The sequence below is a fragment of the Melanerpes formicivorus genome, unplaced genomic scaffold, assembly GCF_026170545.1.
Source record: "Melanerpes formicivorus ecotype bairdi unplaced genomic scaffold, bMelFor1.0.p_v2 SCAF_4, whole genome shotgun sequence".
NCBI classification, from domain to species: Eukaryota; Metazoa; Chordata; class Aves; order Piciformes; family Picidae; genus Melanerpes; species Melanerpes formicivorus.
Genome location: NW_027142356.1, coordinates 27,001,398 through 27,027,374, shown reverse-complemented (window position 1 = coordinate 27,027,374; position 25,977 = coordinate 27,001,398).

Genomic DNA, 25,977 nt, shown 5'->3' with positions numbered 1-25,977 from the left:
AACCCTTGCATTCTCTCCTTTAACAAATCTCCTTCAGTGATTTTAGGTCACTTTGGACCACGTAGCCTTCACAGCAAATGAATCCTGTGATAGGTTCTGTTCAATTTCCAAACCTACCTCTTAACTTTAGGCTTTCCCCTAGTGACTGATGGCTCTAAACACACAGCGCTGGATCTTAATGGCACTCCAGCTTAACAAAACTCTTCATGGTCATTAAGAGAAAATGATTAAATTAAGTTAGGAACTCCAAAGCATTCAGCTGCAGCAATATTAAACCTCAAGAAAGTGCATAAACCAAAGTCCATTTAAGAAAAACTAAGGTAAAAAATAGGTAATAATGAAGAGGCACGATTCCATTTTAATCTAACTAAAGTGTCTCAAGAAGACAACACTCTAATGAAGCACCTAATGACTACTTAAAATTATTTTAACAACTGATGACTTCAGAGAGAATTTTCCATCTCAAAGCCTTATGCAAAGTCACAGCACTACCCATTAACAACTCTGGGCTGGATAACTCTGCATAGCCACAGCATAGTGAAAAGATGTGCATGTTTTCTAGGCAGAGATAGTGTCCCACCTTTTGACACTGTCTCCCAAAACATCCTTACAGGGAAGGTTAGGAAGTGTGGATCAGATGAGTGGACAGTAAAGTAGATTGAGAAATGACTGAAGAACAGAGATCAGATGGTTGGGAACAATGGCATAGAGTCTGGTTGGAGGTCTGTGGGTAGTTGTGTTCCCCATGAGAACAGTCAGACGTTGGAATCACCTCTCAAGGGAAGCAGTGGATTCCTTTCCATTGGGCAGTTTTAAGACTCAGCTTGACAGGGTGCTGGGCCAGCTCTTTTCAACTAGACTACTACCTAGAAAGGTTGGACCTGATGAAGCTTGGAATCCCTTCCAGCCTGGCATTCTGTGATTTTGTGTGATTCTGTGAACTGACTTTAATTTGAGCTCATAGAACCCTCTCTCTCAACTCTGACTGTGATGTGGTGTGATCAATAGGGTGTCCTTCTTCCCACCCTTTTTCCAGGTGGTGTCCATATCCAATTCTTCCAAGAAAGACAGGAGGATAAAAAAACAAAAAAAACCCACCCAAACCCAACCAACCACCAAACAAAAACCCACAAAACCACAAAACCAAAAGCACAAAACAAAAATAAACAAACTCTACAAAGTTGAGGCTGCAGCACACCCAAACTCATTCTGGGCTAAGCCATGTGTGGCAATAACCTATTTACTACCTCCTCCTATACACATTTTCTTCTCTTCTGTTTCTCTGGCAGCTTAAACAGGTAAAATGAAGAGAGATCAAAGGTCTACCCCCGCCTACTTAGTCCTGTGGGTTAGCAAACATAATATCTGTTTCCATAGCAATGGCACAAACAGGAGAAATCTTGCCAGCATTGCAGCTCATCTTTGATTCTCCACCCTAAATACCTTGCTACTCACTCACAGCTGTATCAGCTGCAGGTGGTTTGCAGCAGGAGGAAAGGTCAAAGTCATCTGAGCTCCCCAGAAAAAGATACTGCCCCAGTAGAATTAATGAGACTGCAAGTCTCAATCAGCTGCCCCATTTAACAATCCAGGCTTGGGGCAGTGTGGCTGAAAAGTTGCCCAGGAAAAGAACCAGGAAGTGCTGGTTGACATGAGCCAGCAAAGTGTCCAGGTGGCCAAGAAGGCCAACAGCATCCTGGTCTGGGTCAACAATAGTGTGACCAGTGTGAGAGTCTAATAAGTTTGTCTCTCTCTATGTGAGTCAACAAAGATAAAGTGATAGCAGAGCCACTGGAAAGAAGGTGGAAAGAATCCTGTCCACCAATCCTGGATGCAAATCAGCTTGTGATTGCATCGTGATAACACGGGACTACAACAATGGACCCAAGGACCCAGCCATCACACTTTCTGGGCAGGATGGTTTCCGCCCATCAAGTACCTTGGGCAGGGTGATACGATGGTTTCCACCACCTGTGTAAAGGAATGTGGGAGGACTTGTCTGGATGGAGATGGGGTAGACGGAAATTCCCCCCTCGCCTCCATCCAAAAATCTTGCCCACATACACAGCAATACACAGAAAGATTTCCGGGGGAACAGATACCTGGATTATTTCCTTGCCTCTGGAATACCTGACATACTGCCCATTGTAAGTGCAGATCAGGTTCGTGATCATCTGAAGAACCTGAAAGTGTTCAAGTCCATGGGACCCGACGGGTTACACCCACGGGTGCTGAGAGAACTGGCAGATGAGGTTGCTAAACCCCTCTCTATTATATTTCAAAAGTCCTGGCAGTCTGGTGAAGTCCCCACAGACTGGAAAAGGGGAAACATTGCCCCCATCTTCAAAAAGGGTAAGAAGGAGGAACCAGGGAACTACAGGCCAGTCAGTCTCACCTCTGTGCCTGGAAAGATCATGGAACAGATCCTCCTGGAGTCACTACTCGCTCAAAAGAATAGTGAAGAGGTGATTGGGAACAGTCAGCATGGCTTTGCCAAGGGCAAATCCTGCCTGACCAACCTGGTGGCCTTCTATGAGCAGGTGACAAAATTAATAGATGAGGGGCGAGCAACTGATGTCGTTTACCTGGACCTGAGCAAAGCCTTCGACACTGTCCCACACCACATCCTGGTCTCCAAACTGGTGACACATGGGTTTGATTGGTGGACCACTAGATGGATAAGGAACTGGCTTGATGGCCGCACCCAAAGAGTGGCTGTCAATGGCTCCATGTCCCAGTGGAGGCCAGTGACAAGTGGAGTCCCTCAGGGATCAGTCCTGGGACCTATCTTATTCAACATCTTTGTGGGGGACATGGACAGTGGCATTGAGTGCACCCTCAGCAAGTTTGCTGATGACACCAAGCTGTGTGGTGCAGCAGACACGCTGGAGGGAAGGGAGGCCATCTAGAGGGACCTTGACAGGCTGGAGAGGTGGGCACAAGCCAACCTCATGAAGTTCAGTAAGAGCAAGTGCAGGGTCCTGCATCTGGGTCGAGGCAATCCCAGGCACAAATACAGGCTGGGCAGTGACTGGCTGGAGGATAGCCCTGAGGAGAGAGACTTGGGGGTGCTGGTGGACAAAAAGCTCAACATGAGCTCTCAGTGTGCACTTGCAGCCCGCAAAGCCAATCAGATCCTGGGCTGCATCAGGAGAAGTGTGGCTAGCAGGTCGAGGGAGGTGATCCTCCCCCTCTACTCAGCCCTGGTGAGACCCCACCTGGAGTACTGTGTCCAGTTCTGGAGCCCCTATTACAAGAGGGATGTGGAGGTGCTGGAACGTGTCCAGAGAAGGGCCACAAGGATGATCAGAGGGCTGGAGCACCTCTCCTATGAGGACAGACTGAAGGAGTTGGGGCTGTACAGTCTGCAGAAGAGAAGGCTCCGAGGTGACCTAATTGTCGCCTTCCAGTATCTGAAGGGGGCCTATAGGAAGGCAGGGGAAGGACTTCTCAGGATATCAGGTAGTGATAGGACTAGGGGGAATGGAGTGAAGCTGGAGGTGGGGAGATTCAGGCTGGATGTGAGGAGGAGGTTCTTCACCATGAGAGTGGTGAAACCCTGGAATGGGTTGTCCAGGGAGGTGGTCGAGGCCCCGTCCCTGGGGGTGTTTAAGAGCAGGCTGGATGAGGCTCTGTCCAGCCTGATCTAGTGTGGGGTGTCCCTGCCCATGGCAGGGGGGTTGGAACTAGATGATCCTTGTGGTCCCTTCCAACCCTGAATGAAACTATGAAACTATGAAACTATACCAACACCTGCCTGAGGACTAAAAAACTGTATAAAAGACTTGAGCAACTGCTGGTTTGTAGAGAGAAACAGAGGAGAGAAACAGAGGAGAAAAACGGGGAGAAAAACGGAGATGAAGGAAAACACAGGAGACGGGCCAGGCCGCTGAGAAGGGAAAGCCGGGACAATGCTGCTCCGGAGAAAAGAAGCTGCCCGGAGGACCACAGCTCCAGCCAAATCCTCAGCACCCCTTCTCTACAGACCCAGGCTGCCCAGAGGAGCCTCAGCACTGTTCCTGTATCAACCCAACATCTCCCCAGAGGACCACAGCTGTTCTCCAGCAAAAGCCTCACCACGGTTTCTCTACAAACCCAACATCTCCTGCAGCACCTTTCCTCCACAGACTTTAACTGTCTTGGGGGGGATGAGGGGTGTGGTAATATAATTCCTTTCCTTTTCTATCTCTCGTCTCTCTCTCCCTCTTTATTTTCTCCCTCTTCCTTTCTTCCCTCTTTATTTTCTCCCTCTTCCTTTCTTATGTCCACTTTATTTATTAAATAGTCTAGCTGTTGATACTTTGGCCTCGTTTGTGCCTTTAATTTCACAACACGGGAATATTTAAAAGAACTGTGTCTCCGGACCGAGACATCTAATGTCTCCGGACCGTGACAACCAGCAGTACCAGGGAGGTGATTGTGCCCCTATGCTAAGCACTGGTGAGGCTGCTCCTTGAATCCTGTGTTCAGTTTTGGCCCCTCACTACAAGGACATGGTAGTCTTAGGTTGATGTTTGTACTCAATGATCTGAGAGAGGTTTTCCAGATGAAACAATTCTATGATTTCCTCCTAAAGGAAGGACAATTTGTTCCTCAGACCCAACCCTTGCCCTATATCTCTTTGTAACCTATTCTCTTTTGCAGTCCTCCTGAAAGTCAGACAGTCCCACCATCCTCAAGCACAAAGGCCCTACATTCTCCTCCTCCTGACTCTTGTGCCATTTTGAACAGTGTAAAGTCTTCTTAATAACCACAGGTCTTGGGCCTTTGCTTCATGTGGTAAGCTCAGCTCTGCTTAGGCAAGCATCCAAGCCCTAGGTGTCATAAAGTTGGCCTTCAGCTAACGTGTTTGGATTAGAGCTCTGTTATATTACTTCACAGCATGAGAAATACTACTCAGCAATCCAGCTTTTCATCTAAGCTAGGCATATGCTAAAGGGACAATTCTTCTCCTCTGCAAGACAATTCCTTTACAGAGGTTTTCATGAACAAACTGATTTCCCTGGTGCTTCACTGTAGTTACAGTTAGCACTGTTAATTTACTTTCCCTTCTGCAAGGCAAGACACTGCTGTACATTCCCCTGTAAGGAAGGGATGCCAATGATTTATGTGGCAAAATGAACAGTCTGACCAACCACTGAGAGATGAGGAAAGACCACTGCAGAATCCTAATGGCATAAACACAACAAGCTACCAAGTACCACTAGCTTAGCTGATGACTATAGCATCCTCTGTCTTAACATTTGTCTGCAGTATCTCCCAGTACTTCACTATCACTACCTGCACTGGAAGATTTCAACCTAATATTTTAATAACTCTACAGAAGAGCTGGAGAGAGACTTTTGACAAGGACATGTAGTGGCAGGATGAGGAGTAATGACTTTGTACTGCAAGAAGCTGGATTTAGATCAGACATTCAGAGGAAATTCTTCCCCATGAGGGAGGTAAGGCACTGGAAAAGGTTGCAGAAAGAAGTTGTGGAGGCTTCATCCCTGGAAGTGTTGAAAACCAGGTTGGATGAGGCCTTGAGCAAGCTGGTCTGGTAGGACATATCCCTACCTATGGCTGGGAGCTGGAACTAGATGGTCTTTACAGTACCTTCCAACTCAAACCATTCCATGATTTTGTGATCTTCAGAGCAGTTTAGTTGCACAATGTTGCTACTTAACTTGTATCTTCAGAGGAATCATGATGCTTAATGTTTCAGATTGAAAATATTCGGGTTACAACAACTGTTCATAGCACAGTTCCATGAGAAGCAGGATTTGTCATGGCCACAGCATACAGGTGCCAAGAAGAGCATGGATACCACTGCCATGGAGGAAATCCTTTATCAAACCTCAGTATAGAAAGGCAAGTCTTTCCAGGGTTTTGAAAGGACAACAGGAAAAGATGATTTTACAGAGGAACTTTCTCTGCAGACGAGATAGACTGCGTAGAGAAGAAGCACTCTTCACTGACAAAAAGAACCCAGACAAGGCTCTTTTTACAGCTCAGACATCTCTACTGTCTCAAAGAATACCACAATTCCTTGACCCCTCCATTAACACATTATGTTTAGTTTAGATACTGAGCAGATGATGTAATGAGAGCAACTGAGAAGGAAGAGGGACTGATTTAAACCACACTTGTTGCTAAGAAAGGCTCCCTACTTAGGTCATTTCATTTGTACATGGAGTTGCTTCTCTAGAACAGCCCATAGGACTCAGAAGGTGGGACCTATACTTTGTGAGAGAAGGTCACTTGAAATCTTTGTAATGTGTTGACGCAGGGTTGATTCCCTACATTCCAGCTTCATTCTAGGCCTGGTAGGAAGCATCTAGGAAGAAAATACAACTACCCCAGGTACATCATAGAATCATGGAATGGTTTAGGTTAGAAAGGATCTTTGAGATCACAGAATCACCAAGGTTGGAAGAGACCTCAAAGATCATCAAGATCATTGATTCCAACCATTATTTAGCTCTACTAAGTCTGGTGTTAAACCATGGCCCCCAGCATCACATCTTTGCATCTCTGAAACACCTCCAGAGATGAGGATTCAGCCACCTGCCTGGAAAATCTATTCCAGTTCTTGAGAACCCTTTCAGTGGAGATGTTTCTTCTAATGTCCAGCTTAAATCTCCCCTGGTGAAACTTGAAGCTATTTCCTCTCCTCCTATCACATGTTACCATAGAGAAGAGATTGACCCCCACCTGGCTCCAACCTCCTTTCAGGGAGTGGGAGAGAGTGAGAAGGTCTCTCCTCCTAAAGTATCTCACAATAAGCATAGCAGGAGGCTAGTAAACAATACCTGCAGTCAGACAGTTGAAGATGCTGCTTTCCTAATTTTCCCTCATAGTCACACTGCTCTGAAACCAGCCTTAGGAAAAAGACACCCATCTAACCTGGCTTTCAGTTTCCTGCACATAAGTAGAGAAACAAACAACTTATTAGATTGCTGCTCAGGACTAAGGCAGCAACACCAGTACTTTTACTAAGGTTCCAGATGTCAAGCCTTAAAAGAGATGAAAGTGACTGTGTAGTCTGGTTTTTGCAGTTTCCTCTCTGTCAGGCTTCATTGTTTCCCTTGCCATGGAAGCTTTGGTTCAGAAGTACAGAAGCAGCTCTTGGGAAGAGCTCTTGGTCCACACAACATCCTGAAGTGAAGGTTCCACTTAAATAGGTTCCACACTTGAGCAGGAGACAGTAAAGAGCTTCTCTCTTGTGTGCTTGCATGCAGAGAGCAGACACACAACACAGAAACAACTTGCTCTGCTTTGCAGATAACAAGAAATACATGGGAAGAGGAAGGTGTGAGCTAGACTTGTTAGATGAGCTACAGATGTTTAAAGCATCTCCTTGAAAAGAAGGTAGACAGCTGTTTCTTTGTATATTTTGCAACATAAATGAATATGGTCTCCAGAGCCCCCTTCCAACCCCCCAAAACCACCATTTCGTCCAGACTTATCCCTTTTGATAATTTTCAATAAGAGGGGGAAGTAACACCAGTAAGAAAAGTGACAGCAGAGACAACAATTACTGAAACCAAAATGTTAACCTGAGAATACCTACAGCTTTGGTGAGCTGCTTTCTTGAAGAAGTTCCAGTGCCTTAGAAATTTAGCTTCCTGCAGAAACAAGTTTTGAAATAGAGTAATCTACAGATCATAGAATCATAGAATTGCCTCAGTTGGAAAAGACCTCTAAGATCACACAGTCAAACCATCAATCCAACACCACCATGTCCCAAAGTGCCACATCCACATCTCTGGAATGCCTCCAGGAACATTGACTCCACCACCTCCCTGGGAAGCCTGTTCCAATGCCTGACCACTTTTACAGCAAAGAAATACCTCCTAATCTCCAATCTAAACCTCCCCTGGCACAATTTCAGACCATTTCCTCTCATCCTATCACCTGATAGTAATGAGAAGAGACCAACACCACCACCCCACTTCCTCCTCCCCCTCCACACCCTCCTTTCAGGGAGTTGCAGAGAGCAATGAGGTCACTCCTCAGCCTCCTCTTCTCCAGACTAAACAACCCCAGTTCCATTAGCTGCTCCTCAAAATTCCTGTTCTTCAGACCCTTCTCCAGTTTTCTTGCCCATCTGGACATGCTGCAGCACCTCAATGTCTTTATTATAGTGCGGGCCCCAAAACTCAACCTAGTATTATCATAGAATAGTTTGCATTGGAAGGGACCTTAAAGATCATCTAGTTCCAAAAATCCCCACCATGGGCAGGGACACCTTCCACTAGACCAGCTTGCTCAAGGCCTCATCCAACCTGGCCTTGAACTCCCCCAGGGAGGGGGCATCCACACCTTCCCTGGGCAACCTGTTCCAGTGTCTCACCACCCTCTCTCTCGAGAATTTCTTCCTAAACTCCAGTCTCAATCTCCCCTCTTCCAGGTGAAAGCCATTGCCCCTTGTCCTGTCACCACAAGTCTCTCCCCATCTCTCCCATAGCCCCTTCAGGTACTGGAATGCTGCTTAAAGGCCTCCACGGAGCTCAACAGCCAGGCTCAACAGCCCCAACTCTCTCAACCTGTCCCCATAGGGGAGGGGATCCAGCCCTCTGATCATCTTCATGGCCTTCTCTGGACCTGCTCCAACAGTTCCATGTAATTCTTGTGCTGTGGGGTCCCAGAACTGGATTCAGTACTTCAGTTGGGGTCCCATGAGAACAGAGTAGAGAGGGAGAATCACATCTGCTGTCCTGCTTGTCACACTTCTTTTGATGCATCCCAAAATGCCATAAAACACCCCCCTGCACCACTGAACTCTCATCTTCTACACGAGCACTTGTACAACACTATCCCTGAGGACATGCTAGCTCAACAACCAGCTCAATACTGCCCTGACAGCATGGCAGAGAGCCAAAGAAAACAAGCTCTGCCTCCTGGCCAGGCTAATTACACCAGGTCTAGTGCCGTGCTGACATGGGTGTGCTGCCTCCAGACTCGTTGATAGGTCTGTGGCACGTAACCCCTTATTTCTGCTTCACAGCTCACGCACAGAGAAGACATGACACACATTGCCAGCACTCTCTCACTTGTACCAGTCTGATTCCACTGCTGATGAAATATGGCATTGTTCAACCAAGTAGGTGCAAAAAAAAAGAGGGGGTGAGGGGTGGGGGGGTGGCCAAACACAGTTCACAAATCAGCTCCAACTACTTGTCTTCCAAACTGGAACAAGCTACTTTTGACCAAAATACATGGACAGAAACACTTCTCTGTTCTCATTCAGTGAAATGACTGCATTAAAGATGTGCAATAGCAGGACTGCTGTGTCTCAGCCCTCTCCCTCTTTCCCTCTTCCTCCAGGCTGTTATTTAAGATGTGGTGCTGAGGGCCATGGCTTGGCACCAGACTTGGTAGAATTAGAGAATGGTTGGACCTGATGGTCTTAAAGCCTTTCCAACTGAAATGATTCTATGATTCTATCATTTCCTGATGGCTTATGACATAAACAAATCTCTGCACTCTGGATATCTAGGGAAACACAGTGAGAGCCCCTCACCATCTCCCATTCCCACTACAAGTACATCTCAAAAAAGGCCCCTATAAGGTTGTGGTGAGGTGGGGGTCTGTCTTTTCTCCCTAGTGTCTGGTGATAAGATGAGAGAAAATCGCCTCAAGTTGCAGCAGGGGAGGTTTAGTTTGGAGATTAGGATAACTTTATTTCCTGCAAGAGTGGTCAGACATTGAAACAGACTGCCCAGAGAGGGGGTGGAGTCACATGTTCAAGAAATATGTGGAGATGGCACTTTGGGACACGATTTACTGGCCGTGGTGATGCAGGTTGATGGTTGGACTCGATGCTAGAGGGCTTTTCCAGCCAAAACAATTCTATGGTTCTATGATCTGCACAGCTCATACAGAATATGAATTGAGCTTCTCATCCTGTATCCCACTGCACTATGCAGCTCTGGACAGAAACATAGATTCAAAGAATTTTTTAATTTCAAAAAAGAACTTTATGATGATCCAGTCCAACTGTCAACCCAGCACAACCATGCTTACTAATCCATGTCATGAAATGCCATGTCTACATGTGTTTTAAACACCTCCATGTACAGTGACTCCACCACCTGCCCAGGCAGCCTCTTCCAATGCCTGACCACTCTTGCAGCAAAGAAAACTTTCCTAATCACCAACCTAATCTCCCATGAGCCCATTTTCTCTTCTATCACTTGTTACTAAGGAAAAGACCCCAACACCCACCAGGTTTCATCCTCCTTTCAGGAGGTTATAGAGAGCAATGAATTCTCCCTTCAGCTTACTCTTCTCCAGACTATGCAGCCTCAGTTCCCTCAGCTATTCTTCACCAGACCTGTTCTCCAGAGCCTTCAACAGCTTCACTTCCCTTTTCTGGAAATGCTTCCAAACCTCAAGGTCTTTCTTAGAGTGATTAGTCCAAAACTAAACCTCGGGCTCAAGCTGTGTCCTCACCAGTGATGAGTCACCTCATCAGGGCAATAATCGTTTCCCAGGTCCTGCTGGCCACACTAATCCTGATCCAGGTCAGGATGCTGTTGGCCTTCTTGGCCACCTGGGCACACACTGGCTCATCTTCAACTTGCTGTCTAACAACACTCCCAAGACTACTGTGCATCTTTCCAGCCACTCTGCCCCAAGCCTGTATGATGCATGGGAATGATTTGGTGCACTTAATAGCAAAGTCTAAAAACACTCCTCTGAATCCCAAGCAAGAGTAAAGATCATGAGGTATCCTACTCCCCTGCTTCTTTAAACACAAAGAAACGCCTTGAGCATAGAACAAAGTCTTTTATCTTCAGCTCAACTCTACCCTCAGGTGCATGCTGATAGAAAGGACTGGAAGCTGGCTCAACCCTGTGTGTGCACCCACCACTTCCCACCAGCTTCCTCAGCAGGGTCCAGTTTTAAGGCTCATATAATGTATGGAATGACTGTCCATAGCTCTGCTGTGACATGATAGTCACTTCTGTATTTTTGTACTTGTATTTGCTTTGTGGATGGTCTCAGGTATAAAAACCCTCTGGGGCTGAAAGCCTCTCTACCATATACAGACACAACCTAGCCTGCAGTGTGCTTCATCTCCACAGACAGCTTAGGGAAACTTCAGCCACAGCTCAATGCACAGCTTGGGACAGCCACTCACTCCACAGAAAGATGAGGAATCTTGTGATCTTAGTATTTGTACTGAAGATCAAGCTCCTGGAGTTCAGTTACATGAGAATCTGAACTTCTCCCAAAAAGGAAAAACTAGTGTGCCTAACTACAGGGAAAAGCTCGAAGACACTTTCTGAAGCCTGAAATGTCAGAAGGATGATAAATGAATAGCTGGCTTAGTGGAAGATGATTTTGCAGCTGCTTGGTATTTTAGGTCAGTTATGTTCTTTTGATGGTGTAAGGGCAGTGAAATACCAAAGAAAGTTTTTAATGAAACACTGGGACTGGACAGGTATGTCTGAAATACCCAGTGTCTCCAAAAATGCAGCAAAAGGTTGTGTATATCCTCACCACATCATGAATAAGGCATAGCACTCCACAAAAAGGAGATGGTTTTTCCCCTCTATTCTGCTCTGCTGAAACTCCACCTGTGTTCAGCTCTGGACTCCTCAGCACAGGAAAGGCAGGGACCTGTTGGAGCAGGTCCACAGAAAGGCCACAAAAATGATCAGAGGGCTGGGCTGGAGAGCCTCTTCTGTGAGAACAGGCTGAGAGAGTTGGGATTGTTTAGCCTGGAGAATTGAAAGGTCCAGGAAGATCTCATTGTGGCCTTTCAGTGGTTAAAGGAACCTACAAGAAAGATGATGACAATCTTTTTATCATGGCCTGTTATGGCAGGACAAGGGATGATGGTTTTTAAACTAAAAGAGGGACATTGAGATAAGATGTGTTTTTACATTGAAGCTGGTGAAAAACTGGCTTAGGTTGCCCAGGAAGGGAGCAGAAACCCCATCCCTGGAAACATTCCACACCAGGTTGTTTGGCGCTATGAGCAAACTCAGCTAGGTAAAGACAATCCTGTTCACTGCAGGAGGATTGGACTAAATGACCTTTAAAGGTCCCTTCTAAGCCAAGCCATTCTATAATTCTGTATCCTGAAGACAGTGTGTAACAAAAAGTACATCCACCAAGAGGAGAAGGTAGTAAGACTGAGTCTTGTTTATATAAAGAGACAACTATTTTGTTTGTCTGACTTGGTTTTGAGGTCTTGGGTGTGTGTGTTTGTTGGTTTATTTGTTTTGGTTTGGTTTGGTTTTCTGTTTAGAATAGAATAGAATTAACCAGGTTGGAAAAGACTTTTGAGATCACTGAGTCCAACCTATCATCCAACACTACCTAATCAACTAAACCATGGCACCAAGTGCCCCATCCAGTCTCTTCCTAAACACCTCCAGTGATGGTGACTCCACCACCTTGCCGGGCAGCCCATTCCAATGGGCAATCACTCTTTCTATGAAGAATTTCCTCCTAACATCCAGCCTAAACCTCCCATTGTGCAGCCTGAGACTGTGTCCTCTTGTTCTGGTGCTGGTTGCTGGGAGAAGAGACCAACCCACACCTGGCTACAGCCTCCCTTCAGGTAGTTGTAGAGAGCAATAAGGTCTCCCCTGAGCCTCCTCTTCTCCAGGCTAAGCAACCCCAGCTCCCTCAGCCTCTCCTCACAGAGCTTGTGCTCCAAACCCCTCACCAGCTTTGTTGCCCTTCTCTGGACACATTCCAGCAACTCAACATCTTTCCTAAACTGAGAGCCCTCATTTTGGGTTTGTTTGTGGTTTGGTTTATATTTTTATGTGGAGGGTTGTGGGTTTGGTTGGTTTTGTTTGTTGGTTTGTTTTGTTTGATTGGTTGGTTGTGGGTTTGTTTGTTTTACTTAGAGAGAGATAAAGAAATACAATCCAAAAAGTAATTACAGGTGTGTAAAATGCTGCCTGCAACTTTACTACCTGCTGTGTTTTACAGTCTCCTATTAACTGTGGGAAAAAGACCAAAACCCTCTTGGCTACCAAGTGAGCTGGAGCTCATAATTTACGGCCCATGTTGGGCACTTCCTGGATCCATCCTCAGTTCAAGTGCTTTAGCTCATGTCTAGAGTCAAGAAGGTGCCAGAAGTTAGAATTTCAGACCAGTTTCAGCCAGGATAACCCAGTCAGACTTAGTCTGGCAGCTCACAGAGGTTCATTCTTCTGAATTCACTCAATTGCTAGAAAACATCCTGAGTTTTCAGAAATACGTAGTTCATCAGTTTCACTGAAGCATGGACTAAGCTGCTGGTAAAAAAAATGTATTTAATTTCCCAGTGAAAAATAAGGTGATTTTGTTTTTCATTAGGAATTTAAAAACTATTAAACATCCCATTGCCCCAGTATTGTGCTTTTTAAAGCATAGAAAATCAAGAAACATAGGATTTTACTGAAAATTAATTCTGTCTCTGTCAGCTTTGCATTTGAAGAAGTGTTGGCTATGATACAGAAAGGACTTTTGACCTAAAGCACGCTCAACAACACAGACTGCTATCCCATCTGCACCGTTAAAAGGGCTTGTTGTGACACAATGAGGGGCAATGGGTTTAAGCTTGACGAGGGTGCATCTTCCAGGGTGGGTGGTGAGACACTGGAACAGGTTGCCTGGGGAGGTTTTGGATTCCCCCGTCCCTGGAGATGTTCAACCTAGGCTAGACAGGGCCTTGAGCAAACCTGGTCTAGTGGAAGGTGTCCCAGTCCATGGCAGGGGGGTTGTAATAAGATGATCTTTAAGGTTCCTTCCAAACCAATCCATTCTGTGATTCTATGATTCTATGATTCTATACTGAGCATTATACTTGGAAAGGACAACTGAGTGTTAAAAATATGCACCACTTGCTGAGAAAAAGTGTAGAATTCCTTTAGAGACTAAAGTATAATTGCTAAGCATTGATAGATTGTGCAAGAAACACTATTGATGATTCACACCAGCAGAACTTGCTGCTAAATAAACTCTGACCTTGATACTCAAGAGACCCACTTAGAACATCCTGCAAGACAATGATATATTTCTCCACACTAACCTTTGCAAGTAGTCTGCCGCTTCAGCTCCTTGAAACAAGCTAGCTCCAATTAAAGAGGAGAAGTGGAACCGTTTCATACATTTGTTTTAGTGACAGGATATGCAGGGGTTATGATGTCATGGTGCCAAGACTATTGGGTTTGAAAAACTAGGTGTGGGCATTCTTCAAATTCCAGATAATGTACTATTGCAATGCTGCAGAAAGTATTTCCTTCTATATGTAAAAAAGTGTGCTATTAGAGGAAAGAAATCCACAGAATCAACTGGTAACCAACAACTGATGACCAGACAAAGTCACAAGTTCCATAACCTGGAGCTCAGTCAAAGACTGTGGAACAGCTTGACAGCTTTATGGGTCTTCTGACGGAGAGAGCCCCTCAGGGATGACTGTATGGAGCCAAAAGAGAGCACAATTAACTGTGGGACAGTGTTAACACAAGTTGAACTGTGGCAACTGAATGACGAACTGTGACCACATAGGAGACTGGAAAGGTACAAAAGCTTGAAGGCAACAGGGAAGTTTGAAGCTTTCCCACTGATCAAGGCTTTCAGGAACTGCAAGACATCATGGGAGCCACAGTGGTGACTATCTCTGCTTCTGCTGATTTCCTCCTCTATATTTCTATCTTTCCCCACTGCACAAGTAAGTGAAATAAAATTCAACTGCTTTTCTCAATCAACTATTTGGTTCCTTCTTGGTTTCATTTGAGGCATCCATAAAAGAACTCTCTCTTCTGCAGAGTGGATTGAGAGTGCCATGGTCCAACAGTGAGTAATTGGCAAGAGTTAAATTCTCCTGCACTCCAGGTTTTCATAATATATCAGAGGGACTGGGAGCAGCTGAGATTAACTCCTGAGTAATGCCCAGTTGGACCTTTAATGTGGCTAACTTTACATTCTGGGGAGCAGAATTAAGACTCTAAGGGAGCCAAGAGCCAAACTGGTTTATTTAACAGGCTGTGGATGTAACTACCATGGTGGCCAAGCGGGAATGACACGAACAGGGGCGGTGAGCGGGGCCAGGCAGGACGGCAGTTCGCTCTCTCTCTGCATCAAGCAGGGCAGCAGGCAGAGTGAGAGGCAGGCAGGGTGGCAAGCAGGGCAACACAGCAGGGCAACACAGCAGGGAGTCTCCCAAATTCCAAAGTCCCTTACTTGAACCCAAGAGACAAAGTGCCAAACTCCCTGTATCCCAAATGACTATACCAAACTGATGCCCCCAACAATGATGAGCCACATATATAATGATTTTTGGTCCCTCACAGACAGCCCACATACTGCTCCTCAGTACACCATGCTATGGTGTTCTAGTAGTATTCTCTCCTACATGATACTGAAGCTTCAGGCTCAAAGAGTAGGCAGCAGTACCACTAGAAATCATTGCCTCTGAATCTAGGGAATGAACAATTTCTTTGACACATCAGTCTTAGCCTGGAGGAGGCTCAGGAGTGATCTCATTGCCCTCTACAACTACCTGAAAAGTGGTTGTAGCCAGGAAGGGGTTGGTCTTTTCTCCCAGGCAACCAGCACCAGAACAAGGGGACACAGTCTCAAGCTGCGCCAGGGGAGGTTTAGACTCGAGGTGAGGAGAAAGTTCTTCACCGAGCGAGTCATTCGGCATTGGAATGTGCTGCCCAGGGAGGTGGTGGAGTCACCGTCCCTGGAGGGGTTCAAGAGGAGATTGGATGTGGCACTTGGTGCCATGGTCTAGTCATGGGGTCTGTGTTGATAGGTTGGACTCGATGATCCTCGAGGTCTCTTCCAACCTTAGTTATACTGTGATACTGCGATACTGTCTTTCTCTTGTCAACACAGCCCACCATAGAAATTATATCCAGAAAGTGCCTGAGAACCTTTCTAAACGTGTTACAGAACACTTGACACCAAAAAAGCCCAAACAAGCAAACAAACAAAAAACCACCAACAAAACCCAACAGAATTCTTTGGACAGACATTCAGTACAAAACACCAAAGGCCCCAACATGGAGATCATTCCTTAAAAAGGGAGCAGGAAAGGTGCAGTGTGCCACTTATACCCTGTGTCACTTCTCTTTTGCAACTGGAAAATTAGTCTAATAGAAGTTAGAGTTAGCTAATATCTGGGCTTGATGATTTTCTTCTGTGTAATTTCATAATGACAGAAAATAGAATACAATAGAATGGAATGGAATAGAATGGAATGGAATAGAATGGAATGGAATAGAATAGAATAGAATAGAATAGAATAGAATAGAATAGAATAGAATAGAATAGAATAGAATAGAATAGAATAGAATAGGTTGGAAAAGATATTCGAGATCATTAAGTCCAACCCATCACCCAACACCATCTAATCAACTAAACCATGGCACCAAAAACTATTCTATGATTCTACTGTGACTTGTGTGCTTCTGAGACAAATAGGCAAGAGAGACAAGTTTGCCAGCACGGAAAAAAAGTGAAGACCTTTAGAGGTACTTCTCAATTTCTGGATCTGTGTATCAGGAAGAAAGGTGGAGATACTGACTTTGCACTCTCAGATATAAAGTCCACCTAAAGAGAACAGAAACTGCTTCCCTTCAGTAAGAAGCTCCTGAGGAAGCAAAGTACAAAACAGAGTCATAGAATTGTTCGAGTTGGAAGTGACCTTAAAGATCCCGGCCTTTATCCTTGAACTTCAGGCAGTCTAGGCTCAGAATAAGAAGAGCAGCTGAGATGAACTCATTCAGTGTTGAGCAGGAAGCCCACACAGCATGTAGAGGACAGATGCAATGTACTGGTGGAAATGAGCAGCTAAGAAAGTGTGTCATGGTACAGTTTGCTCAAGGAGCTGAAACACAGAGCAAGGCAGGAATGAGAGAAGAAATGGCAGTGATGGAAGCAGATGGGATGTAGGGGATGTATCATAAGGTAACATGAGAGAAACATTCATATGTTTGAAAGCAAGGGGGAAAAGACAGTGACTGATGCAGAAGCAGTGAAGGGATTTAGAAAACAGCATGGCTGGTGAGGAGAGGGAACACATAGCATCAGGGGATTCACTTTCCTCATGATGGATGCTGAAAGGAAGTCTAAAAACATTTAGTTTTTCCCACGAGGAAAACTCTATTCTCCAATCACATCCAAAAGGAAAAGCAAACCTGGTGAGAAGTCTGAAATTCTCCACTGTGCCAGGCGATTTTCTTCTCTTTGTTTTTAAAGCCTGGATCACATCCAGCTACACCCATGATTATCAAACAATGATGACAGAAATCAAACCATAAATGAAAGAAAAATCTCTTACATCATGGCATTTTCTTTATGAGTCACTGTTGCCTGCAAATGAGGACTTCTTGCTGTATTCCCAATGTGCAGCAAGTAATTTTGCATTTCTGGTTTGTGCAGCAAGTAATTTACATTTCTGGTTCCTGCCTCGGTCACATTGAAACAGGGAAGTCATCTCTAGGAAAGACTGATGAGATATCAGAACAAATTTCTTCACTAAAGAGTTTCTCAAACACTGGAAGAGGCTCCCCTGGGAGATGGTTAAATCCCCATCCCTAGAGGTGTTTCAAAGACGTAGAGATGTGGTGCTGAGGGATATGGTTTAGCACCAGGTCTTGCAGAGTTCATTAACAGTTAGCTCAATTATTTGAAAGGTCTTTTCCAACTGAAATGATTCTGTGATTCCAGTCTCCAGTAACCCTGCTATTTATTTTTAAGATCAATCCTGCTTGCTATTAAAAACAACAAAACCCAACCAACCAAATAAAAAACCTGAATAAAACCCCAACCAAAAAACAACCCAGTTCTAAGTATTTGGAGTGGATTCCATGGTAACTTTTGTTCAGGTAAAGCAAGTGAAACTCACTCTCTTGCAAGCACTCAGTGATGAAAAAGACTGAAGACCACTGATGACTCGTTTTACATATAGAAATGCAGAATGCATAAACAATAATGAGCATTTCTTTTTGGTTCCAACCTGAATTCCACAGAAAAAAAAGGTAACTTTAGTTGCTAATGCTACATCTTTCTCCTCTGTCTTGAAAGTTTTGATCTTGTTAAAGACTCTGCAGGAAGTTTCATCGTTAAATGATGTTGGTACATAAAAATTCAACTAATTTCTGTGGAAAAGGCAGAGTCTCACTGACCTCTTGGAACCTAAAGGCAGACATTACAGACATTAATTAGACTCACAGAATCATTTTGGTCAAGAAAAATCTTTAAGATCATCAAGTTCAAGCATTCTCTAACTCTACCAAGTCTGGTGCTAAACCATGGCCCGCAGCACCACATCTCTGCCTCTTTGATATATCTCCAGGGATGGGGATTCAGCCACCTCCCTGGACAGTCTGTTCCACTGTTTAAATAACCATTTAAATAAAGAAGTTTCTTCTAAAGTCCAATGTACGCCTCCCCTGGTGCAGTTAGAGGCCATTTCCTCTCCTCCTATTGCTTGTAACTGGGGAGAAGAGACCAACACCTAACTGGCCCCATCCTCCTTTCAGGGAAGAAAGAAAGTCTCCCCTCAGTCTCCTCATCTTCTCCAGACTAGACAAGGCCAATTCCCTCAGCTGTTCCTCACCAAACCTGTTCTCCAGACCCTTCACCAGCTTTGTTGCCCTTCTCTGGAGATGCTCCAACATCCCAACATCCTTCTTGCTGTAAGGGCCCCAAAACTGAACCCAGTACTAAAGGTGCGTGCTGAATACAGGGGAACAATCACTTCCCTGGTTCTGCTGGTCACACTGTTGATGTTCTAGGTCAGGATTCTGTTGGCCTTCATGGCCACCTCAGCACACTCTTGTTCATCTTCAGCTGGCTGTTGAACCAACACCTCCAGGTCTTTATATGCTGTGCATATTTCCAGCCACTCTGCCCTAAACCTGGAGCATTCCTGGGGTTATGGGACCCAGGTGCAGGACCTGGCTCTTGGCCTTGTTGAATCTCATACAACTGACCTTGGCTACCTAATGTAAGAAGTAAGTATGCAATGAAAGTCAGATGTGTTCCTACAATAGGAAATGGGTTGGAGATAGTCATTGCAGTGTCAGAAAGTGGAGCCAAAACTATGTTTCAGGTCACATCTCTGTGTTTACACAGAGCAAGCAAGTTGCCTGACACAAACCCAGCAGGCTGCACAAGTGAAAACTATTTCAGATAATAGGTGAGATACAAAGAAACTATTAGTTTGACAAAAACATAATTACAGCATCCTGCCCAAAAGGGTCTGCTGAAATCAGCAGATCTGGGAGTCATTGAGATAACCAGGGAAATAGTTTAAAAGTGAGATTTTCCTCAGATTGCTTCACTGATACAACAGGAAACATTCCAATAGATAATCTATCACTTCACAACAAAAATGTAACAACTTTGAGGCAGTGCCTGCCTCAGCATTTTGTGTTTTTGGAGAATGTAACAGAGCACTGCATCTCTTGCAGAGTTACTTTCATACTGCATGAAAACCATTTCACTGGCAACAAGCAGAATCCACAGAGAGGAAATAATGAGGCATGATGCAGTGAATTATAGACTTTGCATTAGCAGTGTTGACATTATTGGTGGTAATGCTGCAACAGGCAATTCAAACATCATGCCCTAGTTTATTTAGGCAGAAGAGTCTAATCAAAGTAAATCAGCTCTCACTGGACCTGAAAGTAATTTTCTTTTCCCAAAGGAGTGCTTCAATCCTTCAAATGTTCACTTTAAGTGTGGACCAAAACTGGTATTAGGAGAACTAGCCAAATAAACTGTTGACAACAGAGGAAATGTTAGAAATCTTGGGTTGAGAAGGTGTTTGACGGCTTTCTGCTTCTGTTCAGAAGAGGGCCATGAAGATAGTCAGTGGGCTGGAGCACCTTCCCTATAGGGATGGGATGAGAGAGTTGGGTCTGTTCAATCTGGAGAAGAGAAGGCTCCAGGGAGACTTTACAGAGGCCTTCCAATACCTGAAGTGGGCTACAGGAGAGCTGGGGAGGGACTTTTTACAAGGGCTTGTATAGACAGGATGCTGAGCAATGGCTTTGAGCTGGCAGATTTAGACTGGAGATTAGAAAGAAATTATTTCCAGTGAGAGTGTCTCAACACTCTACCAGATTGCCCAGGGAGGTTGTGGAGATGTTCAAAGCCAGATTGGACAAGGCCTTGAGCAGCCTGGTCTAGGGGAAGGTATCCTTGCCCACAGCAGTAGGGTGGGAACTAGGTGATCTTTAAGGTCCCTTCCAACTCAAACCATTTTATGGTTCTATGATTCTTTCTTTAATTTTGGATTCAGTTCAAGCTGATCTCAAACTTGTCTGTTTGTCTCAGAAAAACAAGATGCCCATTCCAGCTCCAGTTCCATGTGCACATACAGAATGGGACAAGAGTTTGTGCCTCAGATATATCATCTCTTATGAGGACTATTAAGTAAAATTTTATAAGCTGTATGAAGTGTTATAAAGAGAAGCTGAGGGAACTGGGATTGTTTGCTCTGGAGAAGGGTGAGAAGAGATCTTCTCTCTTTCTACAGCTCCCTGAAAGAAGGTTGCAGTGAGGCAGGGATTGGTCTCTTCTCCCAGGTAACTAGTAATAGGACAAGAGGAAATGGCCTCAAATTGCACCAGGGAAGGTTTGGGTTGGATACTAGGAAAAAATTCTTTCCTGAAAGAGTGGTCAGGCATTGGAACAGACTGCACAGGGAGGTGGTGGAGCCACGTGTGGATATGGCACTTTGGGACATGGTTTAATGGCCATGGTGGTGTTGGGCTAATGATTGGACATGATGATTCACAGATTTAGATACTGCATCAGGTTGAAAGGGATCTTCAAAGGTCATCTTATTCAACACCCCTACAGAGAGCAGAGATGCTTCCAACCAGATCAGGTTGTCCAGGGCCACATCAAGTTTGATTTTGAATGTCTCCAGGGACTTTTTGTCCCAGAAGGACAGCAGAATCTCATGGAGACTAGTTTTCCCTGGAGCTGGAGCCTTACATTTTCTGGGAGTGGTCAGTTGGACACATGTTTTTCTTTTACAAATCTCTTTCCTTTTGGTATATGGCCTCCAAAAAACACAAAACAAAACAAAAAACTCCATACCACCAAAACCCAAACCAACCCCAAAATGACATGAAATATGTGAAATATACATAGCTATGGAAACATGCAGTGTATTGATGTTGTCTGTAGCCAGAGAACAGAACAAGGACAGAGAAGAGGACAAAAACTTCACTATGAGTAAACCTACATTTGGAGCAAAGGCAGAATATGGTATTCTCATTTGCTCTGCTCCTCTGGAGAGCTGATACAAGGAAAATACAACGCAGTGCAAAGACAGAATCACAGAATGGTAGGGGTTGGAAGGAACCTCTGGAGTCCAACTCCCCTGCTAGAGGAGGATCACCTAGAGAAAACCACAAAGGATTTAGAATAAATCTATTCTCCTTGCTGGAATGAAGGCCAGAAACATGAAACATCATACAAGCTCCTCAAGAGTAAGATAAAGTGAAGTGAAATACAAGCCTTGCTGAGGAGCTGGACAACACAAAGGATAACCACAAGAATCTTACATGTGCATATATGGTCTCTTAACTACTTCACAAACTGTGCTGGTAATTATCTATCTCTCTTTCCAAAGATGATTCCACAGATGATTCAGTGACTTTGAGCTAAATGGTGAGCTTTTGTCTTCCAGGTTCAGGAATTCAATATTTATCTTTTAAAGCTGAAGCTGCTCTGCACCTAACCTGGCATACCTCACCCTCGAGGCAAAATGTTTTCCTAAACAGAATACCTCCTAGGAGTGCATCCCTGGTCATTCATTCAACATCACGGATGCCTGTAAGCAAGAAGTCAAAGAACCCTCAGATAATGTTCCCTCAGTAGTCCTATTCACAAGTACAAATCACAGAAACACAGAATGACAACTTGGAAGGTACCCCAAGGATCATCTGGTGGCAGCCTGTGAAGCTGAGTCTTAAATGAAAGGGGATCCACCATTTCCCTTGGGCAATATTCCATTGCCTAACTGTTCTCATTTGGAAGCATTTTCTTCTGGAGTTCAATGGTAATTTCCCCAGCAGTAACTTCACATCACCCCTTGTCTTTCCCATGGGACTCCTTGAAAGAAGAGGGTCTACATCCTCTTGATAGCTACCCTTCATGTACTGGTCCTTGGTAATAAGGTCTCCCCTAAGCCTTCTGAAGGCTGAACAAACCCATATGGCAGATCTGTTAATCTTCTGATCATTCTCCTGGCCTTTCTCTGGACACTTTCTAGCCTGTCCACATCTCTTTTGTACAGTGGGGACTGAAACTGCATGCAGTGCTACAGGTGTAGTCTGACCAGCACTGAGTAGAGTGGGACAGTTTCTCTCTGGGACTTCATTATCTCTGTTGTTGTCTTTGTTGATGGAGCATTCTATTTACTCATGTCCACCAAGACTTTCAGGTTCCTTACCACAGGTCTGCTCTCCAGCGAGGTGAATCATAGTCTCAGCTGCTGGGTTTTGTACTCCCAGGTACAAGGCCCTACACTTGTCCCTGTTGAACTTCATAAGGTTCTCACTAGCCCACTCCTTCAGCCTGTCCAGGACTTTGTGGAGGGTGACTGTCCCTTCTGGAGTATCCACCTTCCCACTCATTTTGGTGGCATCTGCAAAATTTATCAGGATGCTCTTGATCTACTCAATTACCACCTCAGAACAGCAAGACATGAAATTAACTTGGAGCAAATTTCTGACCCCTCTTCTCCTTAGGGAACATACCCTAAGTTCAAAAGGTTGCCCTTCAGGAAACAATAAGAACTACAATAATCCTCATGGCTGATTATTATTTTTTCTAAGTCCTTATTTTCTAAAAGCTGGCAGGTAGGAAAACATTTGCTGCACTGACTCAAATACCATTGGAGGGGAAAAACGAAGGAAAACCAGAAAGTTAGAAGCTGATACAGCATGGTCTGGGGGACTTCCTTTGTCAAGCATATTTTCTTGTCTTTTCCAACTAAAAACATTTGGTTTTATTCATTAGAGAAAGAACAGAGACGATTCCATAATTATTCATTAGCTACAAGCACGGAATAAATTGATCTTTGCCCATTTTATCGCTTCAGACTTTAAATACACAGCGACGTGATTGAATCAATATTCTCAAAGGAGACAACACTCGCTAATAGCTGGCTTTAATAATCATAATTTTGCAACCCACTGTGCTTTGAACACAGAAATGAATTAGCTGTGGCAAAGCCAAGTCCTCACAGAAAGAAGGTAGGCATTAGTGCATTATGGTCTTCTTCCAGCTGTAGAAACTGAGGCCAAGGCATCACTGGTAGCATTTACAAAAGGAGGAGAGGCACTTCAATACCCTGACCCCCTTGGCTTTCAGTCTCCACTTACCAGAAGAAATCACCTAACTGGCTTCTCAAGCAGCATTTTGGAATCACAGAATCTTAGAACTGTTTTGATTGGAAAAGACCTCTAACATCATTGAGTCCAACCACCAAGCTAACACCACTATGGCATTAAACCATGTCCTGAAGTGTCACGTTGTATGATTTTTGACTCTCCAGAGATGGAAAAGAAAATCATTTGATGGCCCAATTTGTGTGAATGTTTGAAATCCTTCCAGATACAGGTAGCCTTCTGGGAAGTAAATAACAATTTCCTTGTTGCTCAGCTACATTACAGTATCACAGTATCACAGTATCACCAAGGTTGGAAGAGACCTCAAGGATCATCGAGTCCAACCCGTCACCACAGACCTCATGACTAAACCATGGCACCAAGTACCATGTCCAATCGCCTCTTGAACACCTCCAGAATGGTGACTCCACCACCTCCCTGGGCAGCCCATTCCAATGAATAATGACTCTCTCAGTGAAGAACTTTCTCTTCACCTTGAGCCTAAACTTCCCGTGGCACAGCTTGAGACTGTGTCCTCTTGTTCTGATGCTGGTTGCTAGAGAGAAGAGACCAACTCCTTCCTGGCTACAACCACCTTTCAGGTAGTTGTAGAGAGCAATGAGGTCACCCCTGAGCCTCCTCTTCTCCAGGCTAAACAATCCCAGCTCACTCAACCTCTCCTCATAGGGCTTGTGCTCAAGGCCTCTCACCAGCCTCGTTGCCCTTCTCTGGATTTACATTGCTCATTGTCTCAACATGGTCACAACATGTTCACAGAAGTACAGCAGACTAGGTGGAAATGGGCATCATGGGGTTGGTAATGGACAATCAAGGAATAAGAATATGGACCCAGCAGGTCCTGGCAGTCCTCAGCAAGGCCTGGCAGCTCTTCCTAGCAAACAAGCCTGGCAGAGACCAAGGGGGCATTGCCAGGACCCAAAGTGGGCTCTTTAAATGCCCCCAGGGAGCTGTGGTGGCCCAGAGCACCAGGACCAGGGTGGGCAAGGAGGGCAGTTCATGCAGGCAGGGTGTGTGGGTAGGAGGAAGTTTTTCTCTCATCTCCAAAGGTCAGCCATTCCAATGGGTTTGCAGCTTACAGTAAGGTGCTCAGGCTCTGCCAGCTCCTGAAGTGAGGGGACTCATCCTTACTGATCCTTTGGCACAATGATGAGCACTTGATGCCAAGCAATGCTTGCAGCTTTGCCACAGGGGTGTGGATCACCTACTTTGGAGATGACAGTTATCTTCACCCAGCCAGAGCTGCCAAAGGGAGAAGCAGTCATGCAGACCTCAGCCTGTAGGCAGTGCCTTGACCTTTCTCCTGAGATGGAGAATGGGGGGCATAGCTGCCTGCAGAAGGTGTGCTCAGGTGGAGGATCTCCTGCAGCAGGTGGCTGCACTACAGAAGACAGGCAGAAGACTGCATAGTATCAGGGAGGCAGAAACATAGATAAATAATTGGATTCAAGTGCAATCTGCACTGAATCTGCAGCCTGTGGCCAAACAGCCCTAAATTACCTCATCAGCACACCCCAAAAGAGGGAAAACCAGAAATGGTGGAGAACAGCATATTGCAAGGGCAAGAACTAACAGGGGGAAGAAATCTCCCTTCAAGCAGACCTGAGTAAGACAGCCAGACCGGCTCCCTGTTGTACAACAACTAAAGAAAAATAGGCAAGTGAAGTAGTGGGTAACATTCTTCTGAAAGCACAGAGGCACCCATTTGCCTCTCCAGAAGGAAAATGGAGATCAGGTCATGAGAGACATGGAGAAGGCTCAACGACTACTTTGCCTCAGTGTTCGCCAGCAAGAGCTCTAGCTGCACCACCCAAACTTCAGAAGGAAAAGCTAGGGACTGGGAAAAGGAAGATCCACCCACTATAAGTGCAGATCAGTCTTGAGACCATCTAAAGAACCTGAAGATGCACAAGTGCATGGGGCCTGATGAGATCCACCTCCAGGTCTTGAGGGAACTGGCAGATAAAGTTGCCAAAGCATCAAAGGTTATAGTGACCTGGTGATGCCCCTGATGAATGGAAAAGAGGACACAGCACCCATCTTCAAAAAGAGAAAAAAAGCAGAACCCAGAAATTATAGGCCAGTCAGTCTCACCTCTGTTCCTGGAGACATCATGGAACAGATCCTCCAGAAGCTTTGCTAAGACATATGGAAACTGAAGAAGAGGTGATTGGTGGCAACAAATATGACCTCACCAAGGGCAAATCATGCCTGCTGAACTTAGTGGCCTTTTAAGATGCAATCACAGCAATCAGTGAAAAAAGGAAAAGCAACTGGTGTCATCTACCTGGACTTGTGTAAAGTGTTTGGCACTGTCCCACATGACATCCTGGTTACCAAACTGGAAAAGTATGGACTTGAAGGTTGGGCCACTTACTGGCTAAATAATTGGCTGGATGGTTATGGTTAATGGCTCAATGTCCGAATGGAGAACATTTTATGACAACTAACCCCACATTTCTGAGTTCACAGGTTTCTGGAGAGAGTGTCTTTCTCCCCAGATGTGAGAATTTGGAATCAGATGTGAGGCAGGTCTGAGCCGTGTCAAAAAGTGGGGCAGCCATGAGCAGTATCTTAGGGGAATATCTGTCCAGCA